Source organism: Lactuca serriola, chromosome 3 (genome assembly GCF_051521515.1).
Source record: "Lactuca serriola cultivar US96UC23 chromosome 3, Lser_US96UC23_V15, whole genome shotgun sequence".
In the NCBI taxonomy this organism is placed as follows: Eukaryota; Viridiplantae; Streptophyta; class Magnoliopsida; order Asterales; family Asteraceae; genus Lactuca; species Lactuca serriola.
In genome coordinates, this window is record NC_136410.1 from 242,165,429 (window position 1) to 242,177,200 (window position 11,772).

Sequence of the window (11,772 nt, forward strand, 5' to 3'; positions counted from 1 at the left end):
GCTCATTCTCTCATCTCTCACCCATATTACATCGTTTTACGTGCTATTTTAACCCTCTGAAGCCCCGGTATCAACCCCGAGACCCGAAGCAAGTCCCGAAGCCCGAAGATCCCGAGAAGAAAAGAGTTTCCGAGCTGAAGGTCTGCCCGCGAGAAGTCTGGTGTGTGAAGAGATCACAGTTTCACCGAAGGATACTACTTCTACAAGCCATAGTGCTGCCCGATCATCTTTTGATCAAGTGAGTGTGTAGTCACTTTCTTCTAACACATAAATATTAAGTATTTGCTATGAAATACGTGCTATGTGTATAATATATTGTGGTTTATTTGAGATGATTGTGGAATGGATGAATTATATAAGTTTTAATGAGTTAAGATATATATGTATTTTGTATCAAAAAAAATATGTTGGGTAGAACATGGGTAGATGAGGTTGTTGGTAGGTGATAAAATATGGGTTGGACCATGAGATAAAAGGATAAAGAGATAAACTTGTTTTAGATCTAGATGTATGGATCAGATCAGGACGTTAGTTTTAGATCCGAGAGTATGGTCCAGATCAGGAGGTTAGTTTTAGATCCAAGAGTATGGATCAGATCAAAAGGTTAGTTTTAGATCCGAGAGTATGGATCAGATCAAGAGGTTAGTTTTAGATCCGAGAGTAGGGATCAGATCAAGAGGTTGATTTTAGATCCGGGAGTACGGATTATGTATTTTTGAATTACGTGTTCATTCGATAAGGTATCATGTGTATAGTCCCTTTTAGGAACGTGATTTTAATATGAGAACTGATTAAAGTATGAACTATACATATGTATGTGAAGTATTTGTTATTGTCCGAAATACGTGTTAAATATATTTGATGATATACAACGTACGAATCAGATATGGTTCAATATGTGTTAAGATGTATATATATATGATATTATTACTTAAAACTTTGTGTTAAGTATACACTAGTTAGCTTTTTCCTAAACAGAGATAGTATCGGAAATTGATTATAAGTATCTTAGGTTTGCCTAGTGATGGGTTAAGACTTAAATGGGATGTTTAGTTCAATTAAGTTTGGACATTGGGTAGTCTCTTATTAAGAGTACGTGTGTTGCGAGATTGATGATTGGTGGAGTACGTTCTACGTATAGAAGCGCATTTTATGTACGAAGTCCTTTTCAAAGCTCTGTGTCTTGGGTGCTGCTTGTGCCAGTGTACTATTATGTTCTCGGGTACGAGTCTTTCGCATACCAGAGTACTATAATGTGCCAGAAGTACTATCATGTACAAAGTCTTTTTGACAATTTTGTGTGTCGGTTACGGGAGCGTACGGGAGTACTCTAGTAGTATTTCCCCATACTTTTATTTTGAGAGAGCTTTGGAGTCAGCGTTTCTTTTATGAAGTGATCGACCGAGCTTCATATGTCAGCGTTTTCTTTCACGAAGTAATTAAGGGAACTTCGTAGACTGCCTAATAAAGTGTGTCGGTAATAGACCACTGTTGGGTATGTCTGGTGTTATATTGCTGGATAGGGTGCGTCTGGGGGTGAAGTACCTCATGTATTCAGGCCACTGCTAGGCAAAGTTCGATGCTGGGATAGGTAGAGTCTGGAGGTATAATACCTCATGATAGTCGGACCACACCTAGGCATTGTTATCTAAATAACTACCCCTGACTTAATTGTCTTGTGGTTCTTTCTTTTACGGACGAAGGTTCGTGGTGAAACTTATTCCATTCCCCTCATTTGATGTCTTTGTTTATCCTCGTTTTCTGCCAGGGAATTTCCGAAGCAGCTTCGTCGGTTGTTGTTCATATCGATTCCTTAGGCTAGAACTCGTAAGATCATTGTATAGGGTCAGTATGTGGGGATCGACGAGATGGGATAGATTGTTTTAGAAATATGATTTATATGTGTTAATAATATTAGTGGTTTTGCAGGATCGAGATATACATTATTATCACGTGGTTTGAACTAAGAGCTTTCGTACTCTGTGTTCCTTAGGTGATGGAGTTCACCAGGGATATTTGAACTAAGTGTTCACTAGATGTTTTGAACTATGTGTTCGTCAGGGATAATTGAACTAAGTGTTCATTAGGTGTTTTTGAACTAAGTGTTCATTAGGTGTTTTTGAACTAAGTGTTCATTAGGTGTTTTGAACTAGGTGTTCATTAGGTATTATTGAACGGAGTGTGTTCAATGGGTGTTCTTGAACTAGGTGTTTATTAATTATTTTGAACTGCGTGTTCACCAAAGGTAATCTAAGAACCATGGCAGCACTAGACTTTGTGTCAATTCCTTAGGGCAATTCTTAGGAATGAATGAGAGACGGGTATTCGGTTCTTAGGGTAAATCTTTACTAAATAAAGGAAGATAATGGGGGTTGGTAATTGGAATGATTGGTTGATAATTAAAAATAATAATTATATTATTGTGGGTTGAAAGCCCTATATGCTCACCAGGCTCCCAAGCTTGACCCTCTCAGTTTTCTTTGTATTACAGGTTATGGCACGAGAGCATAAGTTGGCTGACATAACGAGAGATTTTGGATTATAGGCCAGTAGTTATGAATAACTGTTTTAAGGTCTATTTTATACTGTTTATGCTTTTGGTCTGTATCGGAACATGACATCCCGAGATTTTTTTTATTTAATGAAAATACATTTCTTTAAAGAAATGATTTGATAAATTCTTATCACATTTTGTTTTGGGAACAAATTCCGAAACTGTTTTCTTTAAACGATTATTTTGATTTTTAAACAAAGCATAAAGAAATCGGTCTTTTCTGGCCGTGAAATTGGGGATGTCACAATTAACCACGAGGTAATAAGTACCTAGAACCTATACCACTCCACTATCCTAATCTTACACCTTTATCTCCTTAAGAGAACGACTCCTTCATGTATAACCTCACACTATTATCCCACTTATGTAAGGGCGACCTCTCCTCGTCGCACCATCAAGTATCACATTCTCTACCCTCCTTCTTATAGCAGTCAATTGCCTCCTTTAGCAATGTCCAAACTACCACAATCTTCATTCCCTCATTTTTTTTGGTGATCGAAGCAACTCCCAACTTATTTTTGATTCTATGATTTGGTATCATGACCAACATTGTTTTACTATAAGTCTATTGCAACATCTTCATTTCTGCAACTTCCGTTTGTCTCTCATGTGCTTTCTTTGTCTGCCAACAATCTAAACCATACATCATAGTACCTAACTATCACACTGTAAAAAATTTCCTTTAGTTTAAAGAGGTCCTTCTTGTTGCACAAACCACTTATGGTCACTCTCCACTTTAACCATCCCACCCTATGCGGTGGGTAAAGTTGTCATCAACATCTCAACTCTTATGGAAAGGGCCGGTCCAAACGTATGTGAGGCCCGGGGCGAAAAGAAAAAAAAGGCACCTCAAAGACAAATAAAATAAAGATTAAAAAATATTATTTATTCTTTGGTATAGACATGTTCAATTAGCAATAACAAGCAAGCCAAATTGTTTTTCTTTTGAACTAATTTGAGTTTGAACCAACTTTATGCCTTAAAAATCATTTAGGTAATAATTTTCTTTTAATAATATACATTACATAGCCCATAAATTTTGGGCCCCCTGGAGACGTGGGCCCTGGGCGGTCGCCCGGGTTGCCCACCATCTGGATCGACTCTGCTTATGGATCATAGATCCCAATTGTAACGCCCAAGTTTTCATAGATTGTGATTGGAATGCTATGAACGAGTACAAGACACATATGATGTTGTAAATGAAGGCATGTTGAAGAAATAGACAATTTGCTTTGGGATAAGTATATTGTCTTAAAGAGTAAGGTGGGCCATACATGGTATTTAAAGATGAAAAGGTTATTCGCTTCTAATCATGCATAACCAAGAGTGGGAACAAGTTATGGGATGCTCTATAACAATTATAAGTTGGTATACTTCAATATTTGGATGTGTAGTATTTTTTTTAAAATTTTTTATTTTTATATAATAAAAAACTTTATTCATTAGAAATTAATTGTCATCGTACGATGCGTGAGATGGCAAACGGGCAACAAGCTGTGCCGCTAAACCTTTTTGAATGGTAAAGCTACTTCTTTTAAAAACTACATCCGAAGATCTAGTGTCACACCCGAAATCTGAAAGGTCAAGAAAGGAAAGGAGAAACCCTAAGTTAAAGAGGGTTGACTCGGCGAGTCTAGGAAGGAACTCGGCGAGTCGGAGCGGGATCCGGGTGTAAAGTAAGTGACCGACTCGGCGAGTCGGCAAGTGGACTCGGCGAGTCTGGTCTGGGTTGGGAAACTCTAATTTCGGGACTTGGTACCCTATTTAAGCAGCTTATTCTCTTCCCTAGGGCTCATTTGCGGCCCCTATAGTCCAGAACCAGAAACCCTAAGCCTCCATTGTTGCTCATTCAAGCTTTCTTGCCATTTTGGGTGATTTGAAGGAAGAAGGAAGAAGGCACCCATTGGGGATTCAAGGATTGGCAGTAGATCCAGAGTTTGTGAGGTCTTCCAGAACATTTGAAGGTAATGAGTCGCTACCTTCCCTCTTTTGCGTATAGATCAACCTTTATCATGAGATTTGGGGCTTTTAGGACAAGTTTATGAACCATTTCGAGTTAGAAGCCCAGATCTGAAGTTGCTACTTCAGATCTATGTGTATCTTGGCCTAGAGAATCATAAAGCATCAGTCTATGGGTTGATTGTTAAGCCCCTTTGTCTCAAACCCTAGTTTATAGTGTTTTGAGCCTAGATCTCCTTAGCTACACGTAAAGTTTGCCATTTTACGTAAGGAATAGGCTTTAGAAGAGTGGATCTACAGTTTGGAGTCCATGCATGACTCAAAAGCCTCTGAATATATGAAGGACTGTATAGACTCGGCGAGTCCTTCGAGTGGACTCGACGAGTAGTATGAAGATGGAGATGAACTCAACGAGTTGGACGAACAACTCGGCGAGTCTGTTGAAGATTGCCTCGAACTCGGCGAGTTTGTTCTTGGACTCGGCGAGTCAAGTCGTGAAACCCCAACCCCTTCGAGTTAAGACTCGGATCAGTGAGTTGAGTGGGGACTCAGTGAGTTAGTCAGGTCAGGACTTGGAAATCGGTAGACTCGGCGAGTCGAGTCGCGAATGAAGGGGTTTCTGAGCTTATGAACTCGGCGAGTCAGTAGGCTGACTCGACGAGTAGGGTCAACCCGGAAGGTTGACTGTGACCAGGACTTTGACTTTGACCAGAGTTGACTTAATTGACTTTTAGAGGACTGTGAGACTAAGTGTCATATTGATATTGGTAGCTCGGAGAGCTGGAGGAGCAACGGCTCAGAGGATTGTCGATTAGCAGCCAGAGGATTATCGGCAGAGCTCAGCAGTTCAGGTGAGTTTCCTTCCAATAGGAACGGGTCTACGGCCACAATGCCGGCCCGATTAGCTAGCAATAGTTTCCGAACTTCGGTTCGATGCAGTAGTTAGTATGTTTGATGCCTTCGTGGCTCAGACATGATTTATGTGTTATGTGTTCCGGGCTACGACGCGATGCAGTATGCAGTATATGTGTGTTCATGCTAGTTGATACGTTTATGTTATGCTTTGTTCAGTGACTCCGGACTTCGGTTCGATGCAGGGGACAAGGTCCCACTCAGTTTTCCGGACTTCGGTCCGATGCAGGGGGCAAGGCCCCAGTTAGTCCGGACTTAGGTCCAATGCAGGGGACAAGGTCGCAGTCAGTTAGTCCGGACTTCGGTGCGATGTAGGGGACAAGGTCCCAGTCAGTTTCCGGACTTCGGTCTGATGCAGGGGGCAAGACCCCAGTTAGTCCGGACCTCGGTCCGATGCAGTGGGCAAGGCCCAGTATGTGCTTTATATGTTATTGTATGGTATGTGGTAGATTGGGGGAGCTCACTAAGCTTCGTGCTTACGGTTTTCAGTTTTGGTTTCAGGTACTCAGTTTTCAAAAGAGGAGCTCGGGAAGATTACAGTGCACACACCATAGTCAGTTAGCCTGGGAATGTTTGACTCTGATAATGAGATTATGTTTTGAATTAATACTCGAAAAATTATGTTATGACTTATGATACAGTTTTTATAAATATGATTTTAGTAATGTTTTTAAAGAAATTTTTAGTCGTGATTTTTGGGTCGTTACATCTAGGGGATATAACATTACTATGCATGATTCGTTGTACTCTTTTAAGAAGCTCTACCGCATCCGGTGCGAGGAAACCAAACGTATCAAATGCAAATGGTATGAACACATGTTGATTTTCCAGGCACGATCTCTCATGTTTGGTGACTTTGCCTGTGGCTGCTTTTAAAGTAGCATGTCCCACTGTGAAACCCCCAACCCTCATGCCCACAAGAGGGGATACCCCTGTAAGATCCACACATGTGTGTTTCCCTCCGATCCATCCAAAAATCAAAATGTCAGCCGGTCTGAGGGTTGATCTTCCTTCTGTCTGGTCAGTTAAGAAATTAACATGTGCCTCTTTCTTAGCGGAAACCCTGACACGCTTAAATGTGTCAAACAAAACATCCCTAACCATATCGTGCCTGTATTTGAACCCCGGGAGTTCTTTACAGTGAACTGCATGCTCTCCAAAAGAGTCCAAACATGCCTTGCGACACACAGGACATATCTCGTCAGCTGGGAAAATGGGAATCATGAGTCGATATTTGAGAATAGTACGATACTCCACGGGAGACATGTGTTGGCCAAGCCCATCTATAGGGATAGCCAGAAGAAAATCTTGAGCATGTGGTGCACGTAAGCACTGAAAAACCGCTTTCTGCTGAGCTGTCATGTCGAAATACACTTCCATATCTTGGACAATTTTACGAAAAAAAGCACTCGCCAGTGTATTCAGTGATCCATTTTTCCGCTCCATTCAATCCACCCTTATGTCCTCTATAATAGAGTTGTAATCTATTTTAATTTTTCACATCTTTTGATCATTTTCAAGACAAAAGTTTGTTGCAATTTATCAAAATAATTATTTAAAATGAATATATATATATATATATATATATATATATATATATATATATATATATATATATATATATATATATCCAAATGTCTATTTTTTTCTTTTTCTATTCACTATGTCAACTTTGATGGTTTTTGTTTGCAACTTAACGGGTTAAATTAAAAAAAAGAAAAGAAATCATTATCTCCATATTACTTCCATGTCAACATTTTATATTTTTGTTAGCCATCTCAAATGAACAAAAAAGAATTTATCTTTCAAACCAAATGACCTTCCCAGTAGAGATCGAGAGTGGGTCCCCATCCTTTTTAGCTTTGTTCCATTGTCATCAATACATGGTAGTTTGTAACAAACAGGGCCTAAAACCTGAATGGCAAATCTTTAAAATCCCATATGGAATTTAATGCAATATTCAGACATTCCAAATCAAGAGACCAAAACGACCAAGAAAATTTTGCTTTGCGCAATTTAAAAAAAGTCAAAACGATTATAAACGTACTCTGTTTTAGATCAAAATTCAAACAAACATACTAACCATTCACAAATCCTATGCCCAAAAACTCAGTTTTACAAATATTTAGAAGAAAAACATGTAGTTGCAGACATTCTCCTGCAGTTTCAGCAACTAAGGAACTGACACCACTCCATCTGATGTATGCATAGACCCTTTAAAACTATCGTGTAAGTGTATTCATTTGGAATCACATTGTGTGTTCGCATCTCATTAAAGAGCTCATATGCAGCTTTACAACCTCCAACTAGAAACAATCTGGTTTCATACCTTTCTGAATCATTTCATTAAACAGATGCATTGCCTCTTCCATCTTCAATTTTTTACAATACCCGTTCAACAAACTACTATTGTAGCCATAGCCTAGGACTGCAAATCCTTCACTGGTGCTGTACATTTGGCAACAGCACTTGATCACAATACTAATAGTGTACACATTCACAGGAACGCAAATGGCATTCATTTGTTTGAAAACCTCAATCGAACAAGAATAGTGTTTCATTTTGGTAACAGCTTGCAACAACTGAGTGAATTCAACAACTGTTGGCAGAGGTTGCTGCTGTGTCATTTCATCGAACAGTTTGAGGGCATCCTTAAGTTTAGTAATCTTGTCGAACACAGATCGAGGGTAAGTACGCAATGTTTGACGATTAAAAGAAGGAGACGAATGAAGCTGAGAAAAAATCGTTTTGGGGTAACATATTTCCATAACTAATCCTAAACTTGATGAAGGATTTCCGAGAGAAATAAAGGAAGAAAGAGTAGTAAAGATACCTTTAAGTTTGAGTTTGTTGAGGGGATGAGCGGCGATGAAAGAAGCAATGTTTCTTGGAATCGCCATGACCATCACCATCATAATAATCTGCAACTCTGGAAGAGGGCTTTAACTACAGTTAGCATCACAAATAAAGACACACCGTGCAGATTTTTTAAAAAGTGTTTTTTTTTTTTTTTTTTTTTTTTTTTTTTTTTTTTTTTTTTAATTTTAAATTTATTATTTAATTTATTGTTATTATTATTATCTTAAAAGTGATTTTTTAAGAAAAATGCTTTATCAGGTTATGACTTTTAAAAAAAATGATTTTAAAAAGTATTCAGATAAGACAAACTGATTTTTCAGGAGTAAAATTGCTAAAAGCCAGGATTTTTCAATTTTTTGAAAACTTTATTTTTTTCTATCTAAAAAGTTTTTTTTTTAAAAAAAAAAACGCTTATTAAATACACAAACATTTTTTTAACTTATTAGCTTTTTGAAAAACTAAAAAGCTAATAAGTTTTTTTTTTTTTTGAAAAGCTATCCTAAACATCCACTCCATACAAAGTAAATTACAAACAAGTGTGTTGTGAAAAAAAAACGATTTTATATTCAAAAATTAATTGGGATGGTTTCTTAATTGGTTTAAAATTGTATCTAATCTTTCCAAACATAAAATAACCATATTGTCCTAATTATTATTTTTTTTTAAATTTATTTATATAATTAATTTAAGAAGATATTAAATATTTGTGGGTTCTCTCTCTCTCTCTCTCTCTCTCTCTCTCTCTCTCTTTCTCTTTTCGTATGCATTCCAACACTAACCACCGGCACCTCCTACATCGGTGACTGGCACCCTACAACCACTAAATATAATACTAGAATTAGAATCTGAAACTTGATATAAAACCATAATCTAAAGCTCAAATCCAAATGAAATCAACACCATTTTCTTTTTTGAAATTTAAAACCAAAACAAACCAAAATCTGAAACTGTAATCATAATCAAATCATATTCTAAAATCTATAATCATCATCGATTTTCGAGATGAAATCTCCAAAGGAATCAACATCAATCATGAAATCCCTCTGGTGACTGAGAGGTAGAATCATACCCTCAGTTCATGCCCTAGATTGTTGAACTTCAACATACATCACAACTTCGAAGCAAACGAAAACCATATTCTTCAATTTTCTTCATCGTTAAAACACTATAATCCTTTGAAAAGAATGATTAGTTGTTCGATAGACAGTTTTCGGAGGTCTTGTGAGTCCAAATTTATGACTCAATCATTTATTCACATATGATAGGATGATGATTTGTGTGTCTAAATTTATGACTCGGGCACCAAATTGTGGTGTTGCGGCGATGTGATGGTATTCTAGAAATTCTTTACTTATACATTTGGTTTAGTTACCTGTCGTGTGGTACTTATGTTATAAATCACATCGCACCTAGTTTGATATGGAGATGAACCAACTTAGTTATCATTGTGAGGATACTTAATTACTATTATGATGAGATCAAATCACTTAGCTATCGTAACACCCGACTAAAATAAACTACACTTGTATCATACTCAAAATACTAAGTAATTTTTTTTAAGTCAACCAAAACCATAAATGTAACATCTTGATATTGAGGTAATTCCATTTGAAACCCTAAGTATAAGAACTAATTGCATTTTAGCCCTCGGATGTGATTTAATTGCAAAATTGGTCCATAGTGGCATTTTCGTAATTTTAGGCAGAACTTGAGTACCTTGGGCGTACAGATTGGTATAGTGGGCATACATGCATAAGTCCCAAACCCTAATATTTAGGGTTTGGACCATGTTTAAACATCCTTAACTCCCATATTTTCTTCCTTTCATTAGTCTCCAGCCCCATTTCAACCACTTTGCCAACCCTAATCCTTTTGAGAGAATTTGTGAGACTTTGAGTGTATTTTGGTGATCTTGAAGGAGGAAGGAAGAAGAAAAGATCATCTTGGAGAAGTGGAACACTTTGGATCCAGAATCACATCATCATTTGGCATCATTTGGAGGTAAAAAGCTATGAACTTGATTAAGTGTTGATTAGATATTGTTTAGCCATGAAATGGTGTTCTTTCGGTCCCATAAGCTTGGTATTATGAGTATGGGTTACTCTAATCTATATAAGTTGTCCTTTCAGACATTTTGGAGCATTTAGAAGCATAAAAATGTAATCTTGATTGTTAGTTTCCTTCCATGCATGAGTTACAAGGTCTTAATGGGTTAAGTAGTTAGGGTTTTTGTTGTTGGGCACTTAATAGCCATGAAAGACCATAAAGTTGGAAACGTTATGGTTAAGGAAGTTATTTAAGATTGGATCTAGAATATGGGCAAAAGAGCTTAAGGATTAAGCTCTTAATAAGAAGGAAAAGACCCCTCGTGTACGCTGGGCGTAACCTGTGCACACCAACTGAGTACGCTGGGTGTACTCGACTCTATTGACCAAGTTTGACTTTTTGACTTTGACCAAGTTTGACCTAAGGGTATTTTGAGTTGTATTTGAGATTGGTCACTATTTGATAAATATGTGACGGGTAGAGCTGATATTCAGAGCAGAGACCTATTCAGCTATTTGTTCGGACTGAAAGGTGAGTTTTCCTCACTGTACTTATTGGTCGAAGGCACCAATACTGACCCATTGGATTAGATATCTTGGTATATAGGATGTTGAAATGTTGTAGTGATCAATTAGATCTATACCCCGATATATAGGATGTTGCTATGTGGTAGTGAGCTGTTAGACCTATATCCTAGTATATAGGATATTGTCATGATGTAGTGATCTGTTAGATCAGTATCCTGATATATAGGATGTTGCTATGCGGTAGTGATCTGTAGACCTGTATGATTACTTGTGTTCACTGAGTATGTGTTAGATTGGTATATTTGTATGATTACCTGTACTTGTTGATTATTTGTAACGCCCTGATTCTCAGGTATTGCTTAAATAAGTTTTTTTTTTGGGTTCAACTCTACTCAACGAGTTGGTTGACCTACTTGTCGAGTAGCAGCGGGGTGGGATCGCTTTTTAAGTGACCTACCCAACGAGTCTATGTTGGGACTCGGCGAGTAGGAGCTGGCAGTGGAAACCCTAAATCTCGGGGTTTGCATCTCTATTTAAAGGAGCCTTAGCCTCCTTTGGCCTCTTTATAGTCTTTGAGAGCCCCCTTAAAACCCTAATTCGTGTGTGTGTGCCTTGGTGTGGTGTTGAAGCTTGGAAAAGAGGATCTTAGAGAAAGAAAGCTAAGAGTGCAAAGGAATTGAAGCAAGGAATGAGTGGGAGGTCGGATTTACCTCAGCTAGCATCCTTTGGAGGTATCAAAGTGCTAGTTCTACTTCCCTTTTTCCCTTTTGTTGAGTTTCTAAGGCTTTAATGGATTTTCAAGTTGGTATGATGAGCTATGGGCTAGATCTGAAGTTGTAACTTCAGATCTGGACCCTCCTTGGATTCTAGAAGCATAAAGTCACATTTTTGGTTGTGATTAAGGTCCCTCTTGAG

The 11,772-nt window shown here is 37.9% G+C and overlaps 1 long non-coding RNA gene across 1 annotated transcript; it reads right to left on the reverse strand.

Moving 5' to 3' along the window:
* Positions 1 to 7,419: 7,419 nt before the first annotated feature.
* Positions 7,420 to 8,347, reverse strand: LOC145094853 (uncharacterized). Its single transcript, XR_013703606.1, has 2 exons — positions 8,259 to 8,347; positions 7,420 to 8,157 (listed from the first exon to the last, which is right to left on the reverse strand). It is a non-coding gene; the product is annotated as an uncharacterized LOC145094853 (long non-coding RNA).
* Between the last annotated feature and the right edge of the window lie 3,425 nt (positions 8,348 to 11,772).